The sequence below is a fragment of the Neofelis nebulosa genome, chromosome 13 (assembly GCF_028018385.1).
Source record: "Neofelis nebulosa isolate mNeoNeb1 chromosome 13, mNeoNeb1.pri, whole genome shotgun sequence".
In the NCBI taxonomy this organism is placed as follows: Eukaryota; Metazoa; Chordata; class Mammalia; order Carnivora; family Felidae; genus Neofelis; species Neofelis nebulosa.
In genome coordinates, this window is record NC_080794.1 from 28,379,267 (window position 1) to 28,406,328 (window position 27,062).

The 27,062-nt window shown below is 39.2% G+C and overlaps 1 long non-coding RNA gene across 3 annotated transcripts; it reads left to right on the forward strand.

Moving 5' to 3' along the window:
- The first annotated feature begins 1,898 nt into the window (after window positions 1–1,898).
- On the forward strand, window positions 1,899–23,434 carry LOC131492708 (uncharacterized). 3 transcript variants are annotated; one of them, XR_009252250.1, is made up of 3 exons: window positions 1,899–8,314; window positions 13,847–18,803; window positions 21,052–23,434. It is a non-coding gene; the product is annotated as an uncharacterized LOC131492708 (long non-coding RNA). The 3 variants fall into 3 exon arrangements; XR_009252248.1 differs by having other exon boundaries at window positions 1,899–5,176; window positions 8,041–8,314; window positions 13,847–23,434; XR_009252249.1 differs by having other exon boundaries at window positions 13,847–23,434.
- Window positions 23,435–27,062: the final 3,628 nt, after the last annotated feature.

The window sequence follows — 27,062 nt, forward strand, 5'->3', positions numbered from 1 at the left end:
CAAATTATTATGTTGTACACCTGAAAATATATAATGTTTGTGTCAATTATACCACAATTAAGATAGAATAAAGTAAAATAAGTTTGGGGGAGGGGCGCCTGGGTGGCGCAGTCCGTTAAGCGTCCGACTTCAGCCAGGTCACGATCTCGCGGTCCGTGAGTTCGAGCCCCGCGTCAGGCTCTGGGCTGATGGCTCAGAGCCTGGAGCCTGTTTCCGATTCTGTGTCTCCCTCTCTCTCTGCCCCTCCCCCGTTCATGCTCTGTCTCTCTCTGTCCCAAAAATAAAAAATAAAAAACGTTGAAAAAAAAAATAAAAATAAATAAATAAAAAAAAATAAGTTTGGGGGAAACCTTTTGGTTTGGTTGTGTATCCCAATCTTTTTGACTTTCAATATAATATCCTGAGCTCTTCTCCATGTCATTAAAAATTCTTCAAAGATCTTTTTAAAAAGAAAATAATGTTCAAGGCACCTGGGTGGCTCAGTTGGTTGAGTGTCTGACTCTTGATTTCTGCTCAGATCATGATCCCAGGGTTGTGGGATCGAGCCCCACATTGGGCTCCACACTGAGTGTGGGGTGTGCTTAAGATTCTCTCTTCCTCTGCCCCTCTCCTGTGCTCTCTCTCTCTCTCTCCCTCTTAAATAATAATTTTAAAAGCATATAATGTTCTACAGCAATGATGTATTGTAGTTTATTTTTAATGTTTCATTCATTGTCTGACATTTGACTTTATAACTAGCATGAACAGCTTCTCTAGCTACAGGTACAATACTCAGCTTCAATTTTTTTCTTTGTTAAAATTGAGGTATAATTTATAGCACACTTAATCAATTGTAAGTGTACAGACTGGTGAATTTTTACATGTCTATGCACTTGAAACACAATGCAAATCAAGAGATGTAGAACGTTTCTGTCACCTAAAATTTCCCTTGAAGTTCTTTGCCAGTCATCTTCCCCCACCTGGAGGTAATCACCATTCTGACTCTTACTGTCATTGATTAGTTTTGCCTGCTGTCGAGTTTCATAGACTCAAAGGGTATGTACTAATTTGTCTTCTTTATTTCACGTAATTTTTTGATATACATCCATGCTGTTGCATGTATCCATAGTTGCTCTTTTCCCATTGCTGATGTATTTCATCATGTGAATATACCACACTGGATTTATTCATTCCCCTGTTGATGGATAGGAGTTGGTGGTCTCTAAGTTTGGGCTTTGATGAGCAAAAGCACTATATTCTTGTATATGACAGTTCATGGGTATATTCATTCAGTTCTTCTGGGTATATACCTAAGAATGGAATTTCTGGGTCACAGAGCAGGTGTATATTTAGTAATTACTACTATACTGTTTTATAAAATGTTAACAATAATTTATATTCCCATAAGCAGTGTGTACAAGTTACAGTTGCTCCATATCCTCAACAACACTGGGTATTTCCAGTTTGTACAATTTTAGTCATTCTAATGGGTGCATTCTACTATTTTACTGTAGTTTTAGTTTTCATTTTTAAGATGAATAATACTGCGCTGTACTTTTTCATATGCTTATTAGTCATTTGGATCCTCTTTTGTGAATTGCTTGTTGAAGTCTTTTACTAAGTTTTAATTGTCAATTGTTGGCCTTTGTAATATTTATTTGCAGGAAGTTTTAATATATTTTGGATTCAAATCCCTGCCTCTGATGAAGTTTTTCATAAACAGAAATTCTTAATTTTAATCAATTCCAACTTACTAACTTTTTTATAATTAGTGCTTCTTGGTCCTATTATAAAAACTTTTATCTGTACCAAGATTATTAGCAGGAACACACATCACACATATTTTTTTCTTCTTGAAAATTTCAAGTTTAGGTCTATATCCACTTTGCATTAATTTTTACACATGGTGTGACTAATAATTAAGGTCCTTTTTTTTTTTTACAGATGTGGTTTCAGTATCACTTACTGAAAGGCTGTTCTCAACTGAATTAAAGAAGAATGTTTTCCATAAATCAAATGACTGTATATGGAATAGGGCTATTTATGGCCTCTCTGTTCTGTTCTACCAATTCATTTGTCTATACTTGAGCCACTATCCTATTATCATAATTACTCTAACCTCATAGTGATATTCCAGGCAGTGAGAGGAGTAAGAGATCTGAGTTCAGTCATGTGACCAACGATTGGAGCTTGCATGCCTACATAATAAAACTTTGATAAAAACCCTAGACACTGAGGCTTGGGTGAGCTTCCCTGGTTGGCAAGCATACATCAATATGATAGGTAGGTGATGTGTCCTAAGGACAAAGAAACTTCATGTATCAGACCCTCCCAGCTCACCTTACCCAATGCACCTCTTCATTTGGCTGGTCCTGAATTGTATCCTTTATAATCAAAGTAAAAAAAGTAAAGCACTTAGCTGAGTGTTTTGTGTCATTCTAGAAAGATATCAAACCTAGGGGGAGAAGGGAACCCTTGAATTTGTAGTCAATTGATTAGAAAGGTGTGCAGTTCCTTGCCACTGGTGTCTAAAGTGAGGGAGGTTTTCTGGAGAACTGAGGTTTTAATATGTGAAGTCTGCACTAACTCTGGGTAGTCAACATCACGAGTGTATAGCAGGCACATGCACATTAAAGATTGCTTTATATTTTTAGAGAATTGGCTCCTTTGCAATTACACAATTTCCCTCTTATCCTTGTTCTGAGGTTGGCTTTGTCTGAAATATAGCTAATACAAGTTTATTTTGATTCATGTTAGCATAGTCTATCTTTATTGCTTAATTTTTAATCTATCTGTACCTGTGGGTTACCTGTTGACAACATATAGTAGGGTGTTTTTTTCTTTGGGTGTTGTTAAACCCACTAACAGTCAAACTGGTTATCGATACAGTCAGGTTAATATCTACTGTACTTGTAACTTTTCTATTCATTGCCCTTCTCTTTATTTATTTGTCTTCCACTCTTTTCTTGCCTTCTCTGATTTTAATTTAGCATTTTATATGATTCCATTTTCTCTCCTGTCCTAACATATAGATTATACTTCTTTTTAACTATTTTTTTTTTCGTGGTTGCCTTACAGTTAGAAACATAGATTTTCACTGAAGACAAGTCCACTTTCAAATAACACCATACTGTTTCATGGGTAGAATAAGTACCTTAAAACATCATATTCCAAGTTATGTCCTCCTGTCCCTTTTAATATTGTGATCATTTATTTCAGCTATCCATAAGCTATAATTTCCAAATACAAGGTTATCATTTTGAACAAGCTGTTATCTGTGAGATAAATTAAGAATATGAAAAAATATTTTATTTTACCTTCATTTATTCCTTTTCTAATGTTCTTCTTTTCTTTATGAAGGTCTGATTTTCTCACCTATATCATTTTCCTTCTCTCTGAAGAACTTTTAACATTTCTTGCAAGGCAGTTCTACTGGCAACAAATTTCCTCAAATTTTGTCTGAGAAAGTCTTTATTTTGTTCTCCACTTTTGAATAATAATTTCACTGGTTGATAATTGCTAGGCTGGTGATTCTTTCTTTTTTTAACAGTTAAAATATTTTACTCCAGTCTCTTCTTACTTGCATGGTTTCTGAAAAGAAGTCTGTTGTAATTCTTATCCTTATTCTTCTGTTGGTAAGTTGCTTTTTCTTCTCAGGCCCTTTCAAGATTTTCTCTTGATCTTTGATTTTCTGCAGTTTAAATATAATATACTGGTGTAATATTTTTTGGTATTTACCCTACTTAGTGTTCTCTGAGCTTTCTGGATCTGTGGTTTGGTGACTGTCATTAATTTGGAATGTTCTCAGCCATTATTACCATTCAAATAGTTCTTCTGTCCTTTTCTCTCATTTTTATCCTTCTAATATTCCCATTACATGCATGTTATACCTTTTTCAAAAGTTCCATAGTTCTTACATTCTGTTCCATATTTTTTTTTCTCCTTGCATTTCAGTTTTTGAAGTTTGTATTGACATATCTTCAAGCCCACTGATTTTTTCCTTGGCTATGTCCAGTCTGCTGATAACCCCATCAAAGGCATTTTTCCTTTATTTTACAGAGTTTTTGATTCCCAGAATTTCCCTTTGCTTCTTAAAACTTCAGTATCTCTCTTTACGTTGCCCATCTGTTCTTGCATATTGTCCACTTTTCCACTGAAGACCTTAACATATCAATCATAGTTATTTTAATTCCCAAATCTCTGCCATGTCTGTGTCTGGTTCTGATGCTTACTTTATTACTTCCGACTGTGAGGGGTTTTTTTTTCTTTTGCCTTTTAGCTCACCTTGTAATTTTTTGCTGAAAACCAGACATGATGTATTGGGCAAAAAGAACTCAATTAGATAGGCCTTTAGTGTGAAGTTTTATGTTTATCTGGCTAGGAGTTAGGTGGTGTTTATTGTTTGCTGTAGCTGTGATGTCAGAGACCAAAATATCTTTTAGTGTCCTTGTTTTTGTCTCCCTTGTTATTTTGGGTTTTCCTAGACATTTTAAATAGTGTCTGAGGCCTGCAGTTCTTTCAGCTGTAATCCTCTATTATTATACAGGAGCTGGATTGATGTGGTAATAAGGTGTAGGGGGAGGGGAACTTATCTATAGTCCTATAATTAGATTTCAGGTTTTTAGTAAACCTGAGTTGGGTATTTTCCCTTTCCCCAGGGTGGTTAGTCGTCAGTAAAACCACAGTAAATTAGACACTATAAGTTAGTTTCCTTTGGCGGCAGGTCTTGTTAAGGGGAAGAGTGAACTCTGGGTGTGTTTCAAAATGGTTATTTTCCCCTCCCCCTGCTGGAAGCATGAGGGGATTTTCTCCAGTCTTCACAGTGAGAACCTGGTAGAACTCATGGAGACAAAACTCACAAATGTAGGGGGCCCCCCTAAAACTAGACCCTCTCAGAGTTTCAACCTCTCATGCTTATCACACTGAACCTTCAGCAACTTGCCAATTATAGTTTAGAAAATTCCTACCAATGCTGGCAGTAGTGAAGGGTTTCTACTCCATGTAAGCTCTGGTTCTCTGAATTCACCTATTGGTCTCTCCAGTTTTCAGGGCAACAGTTTCCCCCATGACCCAATTCTCTGTTGGATCTAAGAAGAGTTGTTGATTTTCATTTGGTTCAGCTTTTTTCTTGTCATGAAGACATGAGTGAAGACTTCAAGCTCTTTACTTGTTGGACCAGAAATCAGAAGTTCACCAGGTATGTTTTTGAAAGTTAAATTAACATATTGAGCCACCATATGTTCATATCAGCAGGAAGAGTATGTCTTTATCTTGGCAACTCCTGGGTGGATGGTCCAATAGAATACCAGCACTTAGTCTAGTTAGTGGACCTTTCAGATATTCAACAGAGAGAAATTGCAGAATATGACCAGTCCACTAGCAAATTTCCCTTTTTATCCCATGCCATTGCAATGACTATGCTACCATTGAAAAGATGTGGCTCTCGCATCCCAATGCTGCCTACAGATCCTATAATGTTACTTGCAGCTGAGACTATAGTACTTTTTTGAGGGTGACCTTAGTCTATCTCAATGTTATGCATGTGTACATGTACTCTACTTTTGGACTCCTGAGGTTATAACAGCCGCCCTTACACATTCAGCCAATGTCCCAAAGTGAACCCACTATACCAGGGTAGATAATTTAATAGGGGCATCTACAAACTTATACTATCTTGTTGTCATGGTGAATTCCCTCTCACTTGAACTTCCTTTCCTATTAAGTAGGACTCATTCAGACCTGATAAGCTGAAATAGAGTCTCAGTTTATCAGATCTTTAAAAGGGAAGAGTTCAGGTCTAGATCCATCTGATTCACCCACTTGCTATCCAGAGACTAGTTCTGTACTCCAAGAGGTATAGAAAGAGGTATAGTTAAGACGACTGTAGATCTTCAGAGGAATATCCTGAGGGTGGAACTGTGTGGCTTGCATTTGCTTAGAGCCAGAAATGTCTGGGAATTTATATCTAGCTTCCTCCCCCAATTGCCCTTCACTAAGGTTCTGCCCTGCCCTTCACCTCAGGTTGGAGGTGAAGTGAAATTAACACTCCAAGTTTCCTCCGTGGGATGAGGATGAAGCTAATTCATATCCTTGCTTGGTTTCCTTCCTTTCCTTGTCCTGCTTCCTCCCCATCCTTACCCATTCCCTTTGGAAGCATTTCCCTAATCAACCACTTCCTCATGGCTCTCATCTTGGAGTCTGATCCTGGAGAACTCAACTTAAGACATCATCCAAAGGGCTCAAGATGGTGAATGCCTTTTGGTCTTAAATTTTCACAGCCAAAAGGGTTGATCTACTCCAAAATGATCTGTTTCCTCCAAGTGAAGTAACTGACACTATATTTAAATAGCCGTTGCTCATATAAATAAAGGAACTTTTCTATTCCTGCCCAACCAAATTATTTGCTATTGCTTGTTTCCAATCTTTTTACTTAATATTTTTCTTGTGACTAGCCCTTAGAGGCCCACAAAGATCAGGGCCCACAGTAGCTAAATAATTCATTTGATTGACCACCATATTCAAAGAAGTTTGCTTGAGTATTTACTCTGAAATCAGTTTAGACTTTCTGACTCTTCCTATTTCCAGCTTCTCTTTTTCTCTTTTAGTGACTTCATTCAGGCAAAAATGCCACCCACATCTCCCCCCACTTGCCCAGTCAAAACCTATTTATGAGAAATGATTAAACCAGTCTGTGGCTGAAATTCACAGGCTACTTTTATTCTCTTAAAAAGGATGGGGAGAAGAGATTCAGAGTATTTAAAATATACTCTTTCCTTGCACACTAAAAAGCTTTGGATATTATTCAAAATATTCCAGGGGCCAGACAATAAGTATGAGGAGAAATTTAGAGGATGAGGCCCTTGAACGTACCTCCTTGCATCTGTCCCTGGTGAGTGAAAGTTGGTTGTAGGCAATTTCTTACTTAGAGTTTGTAAGTTAATCACAGCAGAAAGATGAGTAGTTCTTACTGGATGGACTCCCCTCTGCCTCCATCTCTGTACCTCACCTGGTGCTGGTAAGAGCTCAGGACCAGGTAACTTTGGCTCCAACCCAGCCATACTGGTGGCCAGGGATAGTCTATACAGTGTGGTGGGCAGCCCTTGGGTTCAGGAGAAGACAGACTTGGCTCTGATCCTGGCTTTGCACTTGCCAGCTCTGTGACCTTAAGAAAGTCACTCAACCTCCCTATGGCTCCATTCCCCTGGATATAAAATGAAGATAATAATACTGACCCTCACGAGCTGTTATAAAGCATCAATCTAACATATACAGTGGTCAATACCAAATAAATACCAGAGAAATATTAATCCCTCTAATCCTTCTATAATTAAAGCTTCAGTAAATGATGTTGGGTTTATCTGAGTCATTTTTCTGCTTCCCTGGTTCAGAAACTGCCCACCCCAATTAATGTTCCAGAACATCAAAATTAATGTTCCAGAACATCAAAATTAGAAGGCACTTTCCCATCACTTTGTTCAACCCATCCATTTTGCAGGTGATGAAACTGAGGCCTGGAGCATTCAGAGCCTTGTTTAAAAGCCTGCTGTTTCTTTTCTATTGCTCTTTGCCCTACACCTTATTAATTATCACCCTTTTGAAGTCTGTGTTTACAAATCCTGGCTAATGTTTAGTTGTTTGCATCTCCAGTATTATTTTGTGAGGTGTTGCCTCATGGGGTTATTTTAGGTCTTTTGCAATGGTTTCCCAAAAAAGTAATGCTATGGATGCCTCACAGCTCTCCAGAAGTGCCAGGCTGATTCATGAACCCTAGCCATGGCACCCAGATACTTCATTCCTGAGAGAGGGCTGTTCTCTCTGGATACATTTGTCCTCTGGAAGAAAGACCCTTCTTCTTTGGCCTTGGTGGTAAACCTGGAGGGGAACAGTTCAGTCAGCTTCCTGGCCTTTAATGGGTGACTGTGCCGAGACAGTTGTGCTCAGGAGGCAAGAGGGGGCAACCCTCCTTCTGTCCCCATGCCAGTGTCATTGGAAGATCCAGGGATTCAGGGGACTAGCTGTAGGGCCAGAAGCCTCAAGCAGCCTCAACAACTTCCTTTGCAGCCTTCCTACCCTTTCCTGCAGAGTGGCTCCAGTAGCGCCTTCATGAGCATGAAAGTGATGAGAACAGCCCAGTCGGAACACAGTCATAAAGGCATCTTCCAAAAGTATTGTCTTCATAGTGGGCAATGCAGTAAGTTCTACCAGAAAGAACAGGAGAGACGTGACTGAAACACCTTCAGAGCCTTGTCAGGTCACAGCACCCCTCTACAATGCCACTTTCATTCTCTGGTTTCTGGGACAACCTTGGGAGATTTCAAATTCTGAATGTTGACAGGTAGGTAAGGAGACGCATCAGAATCTGGCTGGGTGAGTGTGTGCAGGGAGGACAGGTAACAAGTTTGTGAAAGTTCCCAAGGAGGTTGCCCCCTAGGGTTGCCAGATTTAACAAACAGAAGTGCAGGGCACCCAGTTAAATGGAACTTTCAGAAAAACAATGAATACTTCTTAGCATACGTGTGTCCTATGTGATATTGGGTTCATACTTCTACTAAAAAAAAAATGTGTTTGTCTGAAATGCAAATCTAACTGGGCACTATGTATTTGGCAACTCTCCCATTCTTTCCACCTTCAAACAGAAAAGTGACATTTTCAAACACCATTTAAAAAAATTTTTTTTTTCAACGTTTTTTATTTATTTTTGGGACAGAGAGAGACAGAGCATGAACGGGGGAGGGGCAGAGAGAGAGGGAGACACAGAATCGGAAACAGGCTCCAGGCTCCGAGCCATCAGCCCAGAGCCCGACGCGGGGCTCGAACTCACGGACCGCGAGATCGTGACCTGGCTGAAGTCGGACGCTTAACCGACTGCGCCACCCAGGCGCCCCAACAAACACCATTTTTAAAAAGCATACACTCACTGTTAAAAAATGCAGAGAAATACAAAAAATCAAATTAAAACCAGTCATAATTTTACCACCCAGATTTATTAACCCATGACAACATGCTAACATTTTGGTCTATTCCATATGTACATCTGTATGTGTGATTTATTGTCAGTCACATATTTATAAAATTTAGATTATACCAAAATCCAAATATTAGGTTTTTATTATGCTTTTTCCATATAACATTACATGTATGTGTGTATATGTGTGTATGCATATAAAATACTTTATTTCAAATATCACTAGATATATCTATATATATATATCTATATATATAGATATATATATACTATATATTTTCCTGTCTTTAAATATTCTCCATTAGCAGGCCTTTTAATGGCTGAAAAATGCTCATGTTAATTACCATTATACAGAGAATTTAGAACAGAGCTTCTCAGACCCTTCTATTTTACAAACAGTAGTTAGCCATCAGATGCTTGATATGCAACAGTCTGAACCATGCCAGACCCATAGGAAGGATTCTAGAAATGCTTACTGATTAAGTGAATAAATAAATGAACTCCTTCGACCCCAGGAGCACCCTAGCCCAAACACAACATCCACATTGCCATTGAACAGGTTCTTGCTGAATGGAAAAGGAGGTGCTTGAACTTTAGAGCAAGTAGTCGACAACTCAGGACTCAGCATTCTGGTCTCTGGTGTCGAGCACTGGCAAAGTCCTCATTTTTCTTCAAATTTTACAGCAAGTGTCCTTTTAGTAGGTATCATTGTAGGTACTATGGATACAGAAATGAATGTGATAAAAGAATTACATTCCTGTGAAATTGTATTTGTGTGTAGGTGGTGATGGGGAGACAGACAATAAAAGAGTAAATAAATAAACATAATAATTTCATAAAGTGATGAATGAGAACTAAAACTATTATAGCCACACAGCTTATGTTCACGGTAATGTGATGAAACGATTTGGTACTCAGCATTAACAGGACTGCAATATTCTGCAAAAGCCGACCCCCAAAAGATGAGGCTGCAAACAATGTTCCTGTGTGTGTTAGGAACTTGCTGAAAACCCATTTATCTGAACAGCAGACTCTTCACTAGCCCTCATCAGGGTAGTCGTCCCCTTCTCTGAACAACCCAACTAGGCTGAATATTCTTCAAGTCCTCTCCAAAGCCCACACTTCACTGTGTTGATCAGTCCTAGACTATTAGGCTATTATATCACATGCTTTGCACAGTTCCAATCAGGACTCCACATTTAAAGACCCACCTTAAACTAGACCCTCAAAACCCTATCAATATTCGACCCTTGACCTCTTCCTTCTAAGAAGCTTCTATGATTCCATCAAAGTAACGGTGTCTCTTACTGCACTAAGCAATAAATTTGGCTTTGTGCAATCAGCAGGCTATTTCAGTGGTCTGTGTAGGAACCGGCAGTCAACATGAGTGGTATGAAGGAGAGAAAGCAGGGCCATTCAATCCATAGTGATGGAGGTGGGGCTGGCAGTGGTGCTACTTTCATTGGAATAAAAAGCCTCTCAAATGGTAACATGTGAGCTGAGATTTGAAAGAAGAGAAGGATCTGGCCTTACTATATCCTGGAGGCAAACCTTCCGAGCACTGGGAATAGTAACAGGAGGAGGGTTGTCAGCAGAGCAAGGAGGTCAGAAGGTGGAGGGCATAGATGGATGCCAGACGAAGAAGTTCATTACAGGCCAATGCAAGGGGTTTGGAGTATACGCTAAGCGTGATGTTAAAAACTGGAGGATTTAAGCAGGAAAGCGGCATTCCTGCATCCATCCATCTGGTCAGTGAACGTTCCTTGAGATCCTTCTCTAGGCCTGTGTTCATGGCTACAAACTGCTCTGGAGATTGAGCATCCTGGAGAAAGACACAAATAGCCAGCACTCCGAAAACCAATTCCCACACATTGGAGGAAGTGTGGGAAGGAACCGGTGACCCAGAAGCCACAGAACCAGAGGAGGTGGCCCTTCTTTGTCATGCTTCTGGCTCCCACATCCTCAGGGTTCCACATAAGCGTGGTTTGCCTGGTGGAAGCTTCCAGCCTCTGAGGAGCACAAGGCACTACACTAAATCCAGGCCTTGGACTCCCCATGGGCAGCCGGGTGGGTTACTTTACATGCTTCAGGACCAAGCACAGTAGCTGGCATCGAGTAAGCGCTCAATAAATGTTGGAACTGAGGATCTGCTTTCTAGGTGTCTATACTCCACTCAATTAAAAAGCTGTTTTGAATTTCGTACAGAGCTACATATATTATTGAAACATAAGGTGCCCACGGGTGGCTCACCAGGGTAAGCACCCGACTCTTGATTTCAGTTCAGGTTATGATCTCACAGTTTGTGAGTTCGAGCCCCGTGTCAAGCTTTGTCTGCACTGATGGCACGGAGCCTTCTTGGGATTCTCTGTCTCCGTCTCTCTGCCCCTCCCCAACTCCTGCTTTTTTCTCTCTCTCTCAAAATAAAGAAACTTAAGAAAAAAAACGTGAAAAAAATGAGGAAGTCAGAGGAAAAGAATGTGAAAGTAAGGAAAATAAAATAAAATAAGGGTTAGAGTAAATGGTTAACACCCCTAATGAGTAGCTTTGAATAGAGGTGAATTACAAAGTCTTCTGGGCAGCCAATGAAAAGTGCACAAAGTTCAGCTGGTAGCTTCACAGAAACAGAATTAGAACAATAACAAGAAGCCAGGGCCTGAGGAAAGGCCCAGCTCTTTCTAGCACTGGGGCAAAGAAATTTTTTAATGAATCTTCATAAAGCGATTTTCTGTGAGATAGTAGATAACACGCCCCTAAGACAACACAGTTGTGAGTTTCAAATAGCTGTTTCTTGAAACACCCCCCCCGCCCCCCCAGGAACATTATCTAGGCATATCTGAACAAAACTCCATCAAGGAGACGGAGCCATGGAGGAATTTTGATCCACGGTGTGCTGGTGAGGACACTTTAGAACAGTAGAGGGATGGGGGAGGTTGGGGAGCAAGGGAACATAGAGCTGGGCGGGACCCCACAGTGCTCGAGCTTGGTGTAGCCGGGCACGTGCATACATCCTGCACACCTCTGGAAAGAGTAACTCAGAATGCAGGGGACACTGTCCCCTCACGCCCTCCGTGGAGCAACCGTCTACCCTCCTAGAACAAAATGAGGGGGAGAGAAGCCTCCAGAGAGGAGGGATTTGTGATGAGGGGGGAATCTTCATGAAGTGTTATAGTAAACACCTCATATTTCAACTCTGTGAAGAAAGCATCTCCCGGCAGACAAGCTCACAATATGTGTTCAGTTTGTGGTGGGGTCGGCCAGGGCCCGCTGACGGCTCCACCAGGGTCCCCCATTTCCTGGGCCATAAAAACATGCTCCTGACTGATGGCTGACATACGAGGTGACAGACAAGGAAATGGTTTCCCTTGGCTGCGTGTGTGTGCCCCAATTTACAGCTGCCCCGGAATTAGCAAGGGCGGATGCTTCCACGGCTGTTAGGTTAAGTATAAACTCCCAGTCGTTTCTTCATGGGGGAGGACACTTGGTTTGGAAAAGAAAAATCATGGCGAAATCAAACAGGAAAATAATGTCTCTTTTTAAAATGGTATTCTTGAATGATTGTAAACACGGTTTAAATTGGCTGGATTTTCTACCCAGATCTGTGTGTAGATAACCAGGGCTACGCTCTGATGATATCAAGCCCTTGAGGTGAGAGTTTTATCTCTTTCCCAAGTGCATATTGTCTTGTTGGATCTTGACATTGCTTGTAGATGGGAAAATGGAAGCTTGGTGAAGGTTAAGGGACTTCTCCAAGGCCACACAAGGTGGCCCTTAAATCCTGTCTCCTGGCTTTCAGGTGAGAGCTAGGAGATGATGTTATGGGGTCACCTGGCCCTGTGCCTGACGCTAGTAGTGGGTGCCCAATAAACATTCATTTCCCCACCTCTTACTATTTTTCTTCCCCACTTTTCTATTAAAGAGATGCTCTTCGATTGAAGGCTAAGTCTTACCTATGATTTCCACTTGGCCCATATATCTGCTTTTCCATGAGTCCCAAGTGCAAGTGCTCTAAACACGTGTGCTTCATGAAATGCCTCAGAAAGCAGTGAGGGGTGTGGAAGGCCGTCAAGCCTCAAATCTACAAGGTTGCCATTAAAATCCCTTCCTGGCCCTCTGACCCAATCCTGTCGCTAACTGTGTGACCCCAGCCCTGTCACTGTGTCTCTCTTTTCCATACAACATTACAAGGGTTTTGTGAAATGCGCACATCTGACCTATCTGATGCCACAGGCTGCACACTCTGGTGAGGAATATGAGGCAAGAAAGACATCCATAAATTCTCAGACAACAAGGTCAAGAAAATAAATTCTTTGGGTGAGAATAAGGGGGTGGTGGAATTTATCAGCATGATTATTGTGCTGGATTTGTACTGAGTTTAGCTTAGATAGGAAGGTCAAAAACCATTCACTGTTTGGGATACCCTATGTGATCAGGCTCTTTCATTAGGCGTATTTCAGGCTTAGGAATACATTTTTAACTTCATATTATGTACGTATTTGTTTTAAGTGCTATTGTAGTCAGCAGAGGCGGGGGGATAGATGGTGGTGTAGGGCAAAGACACAGTTCCAACAAATGAGGGCCCTGAAGAGCTTTTTCTCTAGACAGACATCTCTTGAAGGTATGCATGTTGAATAAACAGACCTAGCTTAGGGAGGGTTTTCTGTTGCTACAAAAGACTGTGGAAGAAATATATCTATGGCCATTTTTTTTAATAGCATAAGAAGAACAAAAATACCTGTAATGGTCTCAAGGTGAAAAGGAAATTGATCAAGTGTAAGAAAAAGACTAAGCTCCTTTCAAAGGATCTCAGCATCAAAGGTTGGTACAAAGAAGTTTCCACCTTCTAGTAACCAGAACACTTTATTAACCAGATTGGGCCATTCCTTGACATTTGTCTATTTGCAGACTTTGATCCCTGAGACAACTTCTAGCTGGCAAATTCTCCAAATATGATTACCTCCAATATATGAGCTCATTTCTCTGTACTTACTCCCAAATGGTGAACATCGATTTGCGACATTAATGAAGTAAGTACCCAACTATCCTTGTTCATGAGCTATTACCTCGGTATTGATTGTAGACTTAATTGACAATTACTTGAGTAGGCTGGGCTATACTGAGCTTTTATTAATTTTCCATGGTGATACTCATTACTAAACTTCATTGCAATTGTGTAACAATGTACACTCCCCCCTGTAGCTCACTGAACTGGAAAATTCCACTGGCCATTTCCCAAACCTCTTTATCCTGGAAAATAAAGAATTTTGCTATTGCTAAATTTGATATCAGGATTCTAGACCTCGATTCTGTGGGGAGAGAATTGGCTGTGAAAATAAATAGAATTTGCTAAATTATTTTTTCTTCACTGTTATTTCAGAGAACATGTTGTATCCACGGACTTTATTCTATCCCTTGCTTCCTAGAGGGACAATGAACTCCATGCTACTGTAAAATTATATTCATTCTTCTTTCTCCCTTTTCTTTTTTTTTTTTTTAAATTAAGGGTGTGGAGAAGGCAGCAAGGTAGAGGAGATTTTGTGGTTTTAGGGAAGAGGAGTTTGGGTTTCCAGGAGTGGTAAATCACAGGAAGGTATATAGAGAAGGGAAACTAATGGTACATAAGGTTATATAATAAGGTTTATTTATGCAGACGCATCTCAATGCCATCTCTGTCTCCAGTGATAAGGGCTGTGCTCTCCTTCCTGGGATGGGAGCAGGAAGCAGAAAACCATCAGGAAGAAAAATTTATGCTCTGTTCTTAGGCAGATCAGTGGAGTGCAGAGAGCCCCCCTTTTGTCTGCCATCTCTCCATAGCCTTCAGCTTAAAATAATCCTTATTCCCAAGTGGCATATTAGGTGGGACGTGGGGGAGGGGGCAATATTCTGATTCCCTTTAAAGGTAATTCGGAAATGTGATTTCTGATACCTGATTGAGCAGAGCAATGGTTTTAATGTGACATAAATTGATTAGAGTTGGAATTCACTTCATTATGAGCTAATGAATGGAGACATTCTTGTAGTTTTCTGGGAGAGTCAGTGCTGCAACAGAGAGGTTTGTCCGTAAAGGAACTGATGGATATTTGGTGTAGCTGTTCTAGAAACATAACCAGTGAATATCCACAAAATTTTCCGGAAAAATATTGATTGGCATTCAACAAATTCAACTCTCAATTAATCGGACAAGTGCAGATTTTGTTTGTTCTGTTTTGTTGACCATTATCCACTCATGAGAAGTCAATGATAAGAAAACTAGCTCCTGTTGGAAAGGATGTTTTGAAAGAGAAAAATTAACATAGATGAGTTTACTTTGAGCACAATCATCTTTGCCTTGTATGAAAGGCTATGTAATGTAGTGGAAAATGCCCTCCACTAGGAATCAAAATTCTTATGGTTTCATGCTTCTGGACCTCATTATAATATGGCCTGTATAACCTCTGAGGCACTTTCTGTGCTCTTAAACGCCACAAACTTGATCTTGAGACATTGAGTTCTGGGAAGGTAAAATAATGGAAAGAGTACTGTACTGGAAGGCCAGAACATTGCTTTGAGCTGTTGTTTCCCCAGCCAGCTGTGTGACCTTGGAGAAGTCACTTCAGCTTCCTGTGCCTCACTTTTTTCCTCTGTACCATGGGGTGCTAGTGACCCAGGTCACATTCCTCTTCTCAGGTCCTTCAGTTCAACATGGTAAGCAATGGCTTCTGTTGTAGTTACTTGTTTTTTTTTGGGGGGGGGGGTTGTTTTTGTTTTAAGTTTATTTATTTTCAGAGAGAGAGAGAAGGGAGGGTTAGGGGCAGAGAGAGAGGCAGAGAATGAATCCCAAGCAGGCTTTGTGCTGTCAACAGAGCCTGATGCAAGACTCAATTTCACATGAGATCATGACCTGAGCTGAAATCAAGAGTTGAACACTTAACCAACTGAGCCATCCAGGTGCCCCATGTTGTGGTTAGTTCTGTGCATAGACTTGGTGAGGCTATAGTGCCCAATAATTTAATCAAATGTAAATCCAGGTTTCATTGTGAAGATTATTTTGTGGATGTAGTTGACATCCACAGTCAGTTGACTTTAAGTAAAGGAGATGATGCTCAATAATGTGGGTGGGTCTTTTCTAATCCATTGGAAGTTAAGAACAAAACTGAGGTTTCTTGGAGAAGAAATGTTCTGCCTCAAGACTGCAGCTTTAATCCCTGCCTGAGTTTAGGTTTTTCCAGACTGTTCTGTGGATTTTGGACTTGCCAGCTCCCACAATCATCTGAGCCAATTTCTTAAAATAAATCTCTTAGCATACACACACACACACACACACACATATATATATATATATATATATATATATATATGTTTATTTTATTGGTTCTTTTCTCTGAGGAACACTGATACAACTCTCCAGGTGAGACAATCAATTTGTGGCCATCAAAGGAAGATGCACTTATATTTCTTCTACTTACTACGGTAAGAGTAGGGATAGAAACATAGAGCACACGTTACCTCAGTGGCTATATTCAGCCCACAAACATTTTTTCTCGGGCCCACATAGTTTATTTCTTTTGAATTAGTTGACAACATTTAAACATGAGATATCACTTAAAGTGTGACTTTCTCTTTCTCTTAAATAACTGGAGATCTAGCAACCTGAGGCCTGTATTCTTGCAAGAGACTAATCAGCTTGAACGAAATCCTCAAACTGGGTCACCTCAAACTTGTCACCCTGGGGAGACACAAAGGTTTTCCAAGGAGTATCAATTTTCAGACATTCAACTTCCATATGTTCCCATTTCTATAGCTGATCTGCTTGCAACCTGCTTGCCTCCTGAGCTGTCACATTTGTCCTTTCTCTCTCAGCTCCCCTTTCGGATCACCCTTCTCCCACCTCACAAAATGAGGTCAATATGGAAATAATGCTGCCCAGCTATAACTTCCACACAGGACTTGCATCCCATAGTGGGCTGAATGGTGACCCCTAAAAGATATGTCCATCTGGAACCTCAGAATGTTAACTTATATGGAATAAAAGCTTTTGTAGATGTAATTAAGGTAAAGATCTTGAGACAAAATCATCCTGTATTACAGTAGATTATAAATCCAATGGCAGGTGTCTTTATAAGAAGCTGAAAAGTAGAAAACAGCCACAGAGATGCCGAGGGGAAGGCCATGTGAAGACAGAGGCAGAGATAAGAGTGATGCTACAAGCCAAGGGGCACTAAGGAACACCAGGAGCCAGCAGAAGCTTCAAGACAGGAGGCATGGAACAAATTCTCCCCCTGAGCCTCCAGAAGGAACAAATTCTCCCCCAGAGCATCCAAAAGGAACCAGCCCTGCTGACATCTTAATTTTGGACTTCTGGCCTCCAGCACTGTGAGAGAATAAATTTGTTACTTCAAGCCACCACGTTTGTGGTAATTGGTTATGGCAGACCTAGAAAACTAATATACTCCCCTCTGGGGGGAGCTCCTTCAAGGTTGGCCTCAGCTGCAGGGGGCCACCCTGACTGAAGTCACACCCTTTCCAGGACAGCCCCACATCTGACAATGAAGCATGTGGGGTACTTGTCACCAACACAAGTCTAATGGGCAGTGTTCACTTCAGCTCTGGCTGTTGGGAGTCTTCACCAATTTCCTCTCGTCCAGGCTTCCTTTCTCTTCCTTCTCTACACATGTGTTGATCCCTCATAAACATCCCGTTCCCCACATCGTGTCTCAGCATGTGACAGAGAACCCAACGTGTTATTGTAGAAGAAAATGCACACCTTTTACCATCTCAGGTCTTCCTACCATGAATTGCCTCCAGGTGTTAGGACTCTCTGGGTAACAATCGGACAGTTTGAAATATTGCTGTTGATGTTGCTATAAAAGGTTCCTATCCCCATTTACTTATTTATATAAACCAGTTTTCTCAGCATTTGCATCCATAAACATCAAACTTAGAAAAAGGTTTGGTGCTGAGCCCCGTCTCATGCTAGCAGTAATATTCATCTGTGCATACATGAGAAATTGGAAAAATTAAATTGGAAAAATAAAATTGGAAAATTTTTATTGGAAAAAAATAAAACCGATCTATCTCATATAGGTATGATTTAAACAAAATTTTAATTTTATGTTTAATAATTATTCATTAAAAATTTACAAGTATATTTAGGTTATTTTAATCGATTTTTCCAGAAGAAAAATACTTCTCCACTTATGGCCTTATGGTCAAAGGATATTAACTTCCAATTTGTATTTTTACTTATGTTGCAGAGAAGTAGGGAAGTGTGATGAATAAAACACTTTATGGTTGAGTGTGGTGAATAAAACACATTATGGTTGAGTAAAATTTTGTGGGGGAAGAGTAATTAAAATACAAGTTCAAGGAAGAACACCTGGGTGGCTCAGTCGGTTGAGCACCAATTCTTGATTTTGGCTCAGGTAGTGATCCGAGTCGTGGGACTGAGCCCCAGGTTGGGCTCTGCGCTAAGTGAGCCTGGAGGCTGCTTAAGATTCTGTCTCTCCCTCTGCCCCTCTCCCCTGCTCACACACTCACTCTCTCTAAAATTAAAAAAAATAAAAAATAATTTTAAATACAAGTTCAAGGAGAAAAAAGAAGTAAAATTTCTGTTTGTCAAATAAGAACTTGTTTGTGTATTCTTTTTATGGTTGATAGTGGTTATCAAATTGCTGGGGGGTCTAAATTGTATTGGAATAATGTAATTTTTTTACTTTAAAGTATTACCATTTATAGTACATCACTAATTACCTCCCACCCCACTCTTTTTAAAGTAGGCTCCACACCCAGAGTGGAGCCCAACACAGGGCTTGAACTCACAACCTTGAGATTAAGACATGAGCCAAGATCAAGAGTCAGATGTTCAACCAACTGAGCCACCCAGGTACCCCATCCTTTTAATAACTATTAAGCCTACAATTACAAATTTTAGGTGTTCACTTAAAACTCTGATGAGGTGGTACAGTTTTCCAAAAATCTGGGGACAGGTTCACGACTACCACTGATCTGCGCTGCCTGCTGACACCTGCAGGTATTTCAGTCTGTGACTCCTGCTTTGGCCAAACAGTAGAACAACTCTATGCTAAAGCCTGTGTTAATCCTCAAGTGCGGTTTCTGAGAGGATTATCCTCCCCAGATCTCTGAGGAACTAACGGCATATCTGCCAGGGAGGAAGGGGCTGACATACAGAGGAGGGGTAGCTTTTTCTAATTCTCGCAAAGGCTCTCTTTAAAGGCCAGGGCCACAGAGGAGAATGCTCTGATGGGCAACAGGGACTGACTTACAAATTCCCCCAAAGAAACTTAAGAGGAACTGCTCCTTCCACAGCCTCCTCCCCACATCCCTCCCCCTGAGCTCTCTTTCTTTCCCTTCTCTGCATAGATTCCACTCCAGGCGGAGGGGAATGAGACAACTAAGGAAAATGTGTTCACTTTGCACAAAAATAATAACTACAACTATCATAATGACTGTTGTTTATTGAGCGCTTACTATGTGCCAGGTAGAAAAATGGATTATCTTAATGACCTCAGAATTACCTGCTGGAAGGGAATTGTCTTTTGAGAGTCTCTTCATTAGCCCTCTTAGGAACTGGTTATAAAAGCCATCCAGAGGATGCATAGGGAAGCAAGAAAATTTGGGGGAAAAGTTATGACAAATAATAACAACCAACACCTTTATAAATGCTAACTATATGCCAGACTCTGCTCCAGGTATTTTATATATAGAAATTCATGAAATTCTCACAATCATCCTGTTATTATCCTCATTTCCAAAAGGGGGAAACTGAGAAACAGACTAAGTAAGCAACTTGCCTCAGTGCTAGTAAGCAATTAAGTGTCGACTGGCTCCAGAGTTTGTGCTTTTATCTATTATACTGTATCTATGCTCTTAACCACTCTACTATGCTATATCAGGACTTTTTAAATAAAACAATAGCAATTCAACCAATATGGTACTGTTTCATCATAGAATGAGGAAATACAGATCAGAAACAGACCCACATATAGAAAATTAACAAATGATGATTAGGCCTCTCAAATCAGTAGCAAAAATAAAAACAAATTTCTAATTCACATCTAAATCAAATTATATTCCAGATGGATCAAATGTATCAAATGCATAGAAATGTAAATGTATCAGCAATTTTAAGTTCTAGGAGAAAACATTGGAATATTTTTATAATGTTGGCATTTCCTTCTAGGCATATGGAGCACAGTATCCATTAAAAAAGATTCTTTAGCTAAATACACAGTAAATAAAAACTTCTATATGGAAAATAACACACTATAATCTAAGTTGGAAGAAAAACAATATTCTGAGAAAATACTATAAATATGTGATAAACAAAGAGACAGAAACCATAATATATAAAGAGCCTCTATAAATCAACAAAGAAAAAAACCCTCAAATTACACTTACGAATAAGAAAAGAAAAATACAAACATGAATTCACAGAAAAATAAATGCAAATAGCCAGTAAATCTATAAAGAGATGCACAATCATCTCAGAAGCCAAAGATGTACAACATCTTTTAAAAGGGATATTATTTTAAAGAAAAATATTAGTAAATATTAAACTGTTTTGAAAATATGGCAGATAGAAAACTCTAAGGCCCTGTTGGCATATTGGCAGTAGTGTGAATGGCAAGCCTTTTGGAAAGAATATTGGCAGAAGCTATTTCAACAGAAAATGCGTATTCACTGTGTTCTAGTAATTACAGTTATTATAATGAATAATTATCAGGTCATCCATTAAATGAATCCATGTTTCCCCCCTAAGTCAAATTTCTGCATCTCAGCCTGGTTTGCAAGGCCCTCCATTACCTAGGCCCACCTATCTACTTAGTGCCACTCCCGCACACCAAACTGTCATCCAGAGCCTGACAGGTACCCAATAACACCACCTCCTCTGGGCCTTTGCTTATGCTACAAGAACCCTCCTTTCTTGCTTTCACCCACCCCCACTTGTTTCAAGGCCAAGTCTGAGCTCCATCTCCTACATGAGGTCAGGTCCTTAGCACAGCCCCTGACACTCAATAAATGCAAGCTTTTGTTATTTTAATATTATTAACCCTTAAGCATCTATTTTCTCAGGTGACACCCTAATTCTTTTGGGTATGTTTTCTTTACAGTGAGGTTGGAAGTTTCTGGAAGGCAAGAAATACTTTGGGCTTCCCTTGTGAAGGCAGTACAGTTTACAGTGTTCTAATATCAGACAGACCTAAGTTCGACCTTGATCTGCTATTTTCTGCCTATGTTTCAAGGTATTTCACCTTTATGCACCAGCCCATAATACATGCTAAATCAATTATTGTGATGATCATGGTTGCTTACCTTCTCTCTGCATACTTGTCCCCTCCCATCGATGCCAAAATAGAATCAAACCCATGGAAAGTAGTCAGCAAACACTAGCAAGTTCATCAGGTAGACGTCCAAATTGTCATGTGTTCTATCAAATACACTGTAAATGACACTTTGTGTGTGTGCATATGTGTATGTGCTTTTATTCATTTATTCATTCATTCAATCAATCAATTATCCAAGAAGAACTCCTCTTAGTTTGCTTTTAAGTGAGCTAGTAACTATTCTCAGTTTAGAGCTAGCCAAGAATCAATCTTGGCCTGGTTGCTAGGAAACTCTGTCTTTGGAGCAGAAGTTAAGAATCAATTTCCCCATGCTTTAAAGAACTTATATTTAAGTAAATGACTTCCTTAGAAATATTGATTCATTCCAAAAGCATTTAAATAATATAGAAAACAAGAGGATTTTCATGTGAAATCTGCATCTCCACAGTGAAGAAGACATGCACTTAAAGAAAACATATTTACACATATAATCTACATCTTGTTCAGAGAGAAAATAGACTTTAATGTAGTAATAGGACTATTTATGTAATGAACTCTCATGGGCTGTTGCATAAATAATGAATCCTGAACTGTACAAATGTTTTTATGTGAAAAGTGCCTTTGTGAACTTTCATAAAAATTTGCTCCTGTAATTATATCAAAGTCTGAATTTGCATGAACAAATGAAGCTCTGTGAAGAGACATGAAGACATTTTCTAATGGAAACACCATAATTCGAAGCACATTTTCTCAAAAGATGTGTTTTGAAAATGCTCGCGCCTCCTCACGGCTTCAATGTCTTGCAAAGGATTCTCTTGGTCAGCAACTGGCTTCACCAGCACTCTCGGACATCAGCAAGCCCCTTTCCAGGGAGGGATGCCAGCCAGCCTGTGAAATATTTCTACAAGAACTTTTGGCTGCCTGAACTGCCTAAAGCAAATGTTTGTTTGCTGCAGTACGTGAATCAAATGCTTTTGTGTGAAAACACTTGCTAGAGAAACAAATGTTTGTTTTGGTAATCGACATTTGGACTGTTGGAACATTACCACTTAAGATATTGGTTTGAGAAATATACATTTAATTTGGAAAGCACCAGTTAGGATCGGGCATGTGACACAAATCTAGGCTGTAAGGAAATGAGGTTGAAATTGGACCCCAATATTTCACTTCCCCTTGTCAGATCCGACTAGGAAAATGGTGCCTTGTTTGACATGTTGCTGTATAATGTTACTGAGCAACAGCATAAAGGAAAAAAAGTGATTTACTTCCTTCTAGAAGTGTATGACTTATAAATTATCAAAGATAGCAGCAAGAGTGTATTTATCTAGTATTAATATTTAAATGCTATCTTCCTATTGAATGTACCACATGCTCCATATTAATCTTTTAGATTAGACTTAGTACAAATTGATGTTTCCTAAATGGAAGATTTCTCCTTACAGTTCACTTTTGATTATCCATGCTAACTGGCAGGAGGGAAGGTACAGATACCCCAAAACAGCAGGTGATACAGAAATAAGCTTTGGCTTCAGAGAGCATTAAATTTTTTAGTAGCAGAAAGAAACTAATTACATTTTAAGGGAGGAAGATATTCAGAAGGGAGTTTGATGGCAAGAGGGTAGTTTTTTTTTTTAATGTTTATTTATTTTTGAGAGAAAGAGGCAGAGTGTGAGCAGGGGAGGGGCTAGAAAGAGAAGGAGACACAGAATGTGAAGCAGGCTCCAGGCTCTGAGCTGTCAGCACAAAGCCCGATACAGGGCTCGAACTCACGGACTGTGAGATCATGATCTGAGCCAAAGTCAGTTGCTTAACCAACTGAGCCACCCAGGCGCCCTGAAGGTAGTTTTTATTTTAAATATATTTGGTCACAGAAAACCCATAAATAGAAACTCAAGCAATGATATACTGAGGTCTAGTCTAAATACTAGAGCACAAACATTTTTTAATTAAGTATTTTATTTATTTCCTCATACATTTTAAGTATATTTTTAGTTCTGACAAATGCCAGGATTATATGTAAATGCATTTGAATTTTTTTTTACCACTATGTTTAAGTGCTTCTCTTTTGTGAAAATTAACTGCAGGATCCAGGTTCATCTGAACATGTATGAGCTGAAACCTATAATCAAATCACTATGTACTTAATAATAAAATAAAATTATAGCCCACATTCCTTGCTGCTGGCCTTAGTCCTATTTGATCTTTGGCTGGAAAAAAAATCATACTTTTAAGTAGAAAGGGAAGCCAGTATCAGTTCAGAATAGCCAAATAGAAGGACTATTCACTAGAACATCAAGAAACATGACTTTGTATCCTGAATCCACCCATTGCTGTTTCCATTTGTAAATTTCATTCTACCGTTGAGAAAGATAAGTGATATAATTCATGTATATTTGAAGTACTTTGAGCTCCCCAGAACTTAATAATTCAGAGTATTACAGTAAACTCCCATTTATTCCGAATCCAAACTACCAGAAAGCTGAAATAATGAGAATTTTTGTGTGTGTGTGCAATTTATAAAATGGTAATGTCCCTGGAGCATTAAAAGATCCTAAATTCTTCTGAACAGTCACAGAAAGATTAAATTTTGTTCAGCATAATTTTGTGGTTAAGATGTTTGATAGAGTTCTAATTCTTTGAAGATAGTAATTAATCCATACGTAGCCTATGGTAATTCTTCTTTTTAACTTCAATACAGAAGTAGTATCTCTGCATTTCCAGGAAGACTTGGCTTTGTATTTCTAGCCTAATCATGCTCCAAAATGTAGAGCACATCATAAACTTTACAAAGTTTGATAACGGATCACATATGTCCTACTTTATTAGCTATAAATGATTCATGTGATTTCAAGTAAGAGACACCCACTCAAGCTAGCTAAAGGAAAAGATATTATTTATTACTCTGAAACTGGGCTCTTTCATGGAACCCACACTTGTGCTCAGGCATAAACTGGAACCAAGACTAGGAGGTCTGTGGGAAACCCTGGAAATTTATATTTTCTCTCTGCCTTTCATCTCTATTCTCTTTGTTTATCGGCTTCATGTTATTCTTAGTCTGCAAACCAATACCTGCTCTATTCTCCCCCTCGGTGGGAAGTTGGACATATATGGCAACAGACATCGTGTATAATGGCATTAGAGAGACACGAGCACATTTTAGGCCCCACTTGAATTGTAAGAGAATAAGATAGGCCTGCTGAGGTCAGGTATCCACTCAGCACTCCACTTCCCAACCCCTTCTATCCCCCAGGACACTGACGGGGAGGAAGGGAAGGATCATAGCCTAGGTAAGTAATCAAACCCCGTGGACAGAGGAAGGGGCAATTATCAGAGAGGCAGGCTCAGTGTGAGCTGAAAGGTATCACTACCAATCTCATCAGAAGAGTTTTAAGTATTAAGAAACTGTCACATTCATGGTGACAGATACAAGTTTTCTAAAATTCTACTTTTCACTTGAAAGCTTAAATTTTAGCATTGGCAAAAAATACTGTCAATTGCATGACTGTGGTGACAGGCTGACTTCATTCATTTTTGAGAAAATGTCTGCCAAATAACCAAGTCTAAATAACCATAATTTGTCTGTCAGTTTTTCTTTTAAGTAAAAATGTTCCACTTTAAAAAGAGAAAGAGGGAGAGAGGCTAGTTGAGCTCACAACTCAAGCAACCACACAAATGCTTTTCCTGGAGGCAACCATCATACTTTGGTACACAGTGCTTTCTACATACTTCCTATTTCATCAGATAGAATACTCAAAAAATACGTGTAATCAAGGGTTGATGTTTAATAAAAGTAATAATTTTTAACTGATCCATCAAGGGCATTAAACAAAACTGTCTTCTCTTTCCCTTCACATGGCAGTTAAGAATATAATGATTACTAAGAATATAATGAAGACAAATTCTTCCCTATATCTTTTTAGTGTTATTATGAAAATTATTTTGCTTTCTCATATTGCTGAAAGGGTCTCAGAGATACCCCCAGTACCTCCATAGCCAGGGATCTGTGAATCACACTTAGATAACCACTGCTATACACCAACCTGCTAAATATACTTATATTAATCAGTTGAAATAATTGAGCAAGGGAATCTTTTTCTTTTGGTATAGTATGTTCTTGGAAGCAAGAACATGGACATCCATATTGCATGGAGAACATAACATTTAACAATTATAAACAAATTGAACTTTTTAGTAATCAGTTCTGGAGAGAATTTTAACACTCAGACTGATAAGGTTGGTTAAGAACCCCAGAAATAATGGAGTTCAACGTAACATCCAGTGGAAGAATTTTAAAACAAGAAATGTTGTGAGTTTGGTTTGATGGATTACTTTGCAGGAACTGAGAAGGCTTTGCATAGAGCCTTGTGATATAACAATTTCCTAAATCATATAAAATTAAAAATTCAAGGAAGTTTTGGAAGTTCTAGCCACAGCAATCAGACAAGAAAAAGGAATAAAAGGCATCCACATTGGCAAGGAAGAAGTGGAACTTCCACTACTTGCAGATGACATGATACTATATATAGAAACTCCTAAAGACTCTGCCAAAAAACTAATAGAACTAATAAATTAATTCAGCAAAGTTGCAGGATACAAAATCATCGTACAGAAAGCCACTACATATCCATACACCAATAGTGAAACAGAAGAAAAGGAAATTAAGAAAGCAATCCCATTTATAATTGCACCAAAAATAATAAAATACAGCAAAACCTTGGATTGTGAATAACTTATTCTGCAAGTGTTCTCCAAGATGAGCAAACATTTCTAATAAATTTTCACTTGATAAATGAGTGATGTCTTGCAGTACAAGTAGTAAGTGACACTGAATGTCACATGATCACTACTAGCCAATGGTTCTTCTCTCTCTCTCTCACTGAGGGATTGTGGATAATTGTCAATGCAATGTCACAGTTCTGAAAAATCCTCAAAAGGAGGTAAAAGCAAGTGTCATTGGATAAGTTCTTTGTTAAAGTTGCACGAAAAGGAAAAGTTTCCATTGAGTCAGTAGATAGCAGTGATTTTATTAGTGATAGTGAATGTCTTCCTACACAATAACCTTACTCTCTCTTGTCTTGTCACACCAGCCATGAAGGCTTTCAAAGGTAAATGCAGCTTAATTTGCTTATTTTTCTTTATATTTTGTGTTTTCTTTATTATTTTGTATTATATTACAGTATTGTAATCATTCTTATATGAATATTTTTGGTTTGTAGAATGAATCATCTGAGTTTCCATTATTTCTTATGGAGAAATTTGCTTTTATATACAAGGGCTTTGAATTACAAGCATGTTTCTGGAATGAATTATGCTTGCAAACCAAGATTTTACTATATCTAGGAATACACTTAAGCAGGGAAGTGAAAGACCTGTGTTCTGAAAACAATAAAACACTGATGAAAGAAATGGAAGATGACACAAACAAGTGGAAATATATTCCATGCTCATGGGTTGGAAGAACAAATATTGTCAAAATGTCCGTATTATCCAAAGCAATCTATACATTTAATGCAATCCCTATCAAAATGCCAACAGCATTTTTCACAGAACTAGAACAATCCTGAAACTTGTACAGAGCCGCAAAAGACCCTGAAGAGCCAAATCAATCTTGAAAGAGAAGAACAAAGCTGGAGGTGTCACAATTCCAGATTTTTTTTAGTACATTTTCTTAACGTTTATTTGTTTTTGAGAGAGAGGGACAGAGTGTGAGCAGGGGAGGGGCAGAGAGAAAGGGAGACAGAATCCGGAACAGGCTCCAGACTCTGAGCTGTCAGCACAGAGCCCAATGTGGGGCTCAA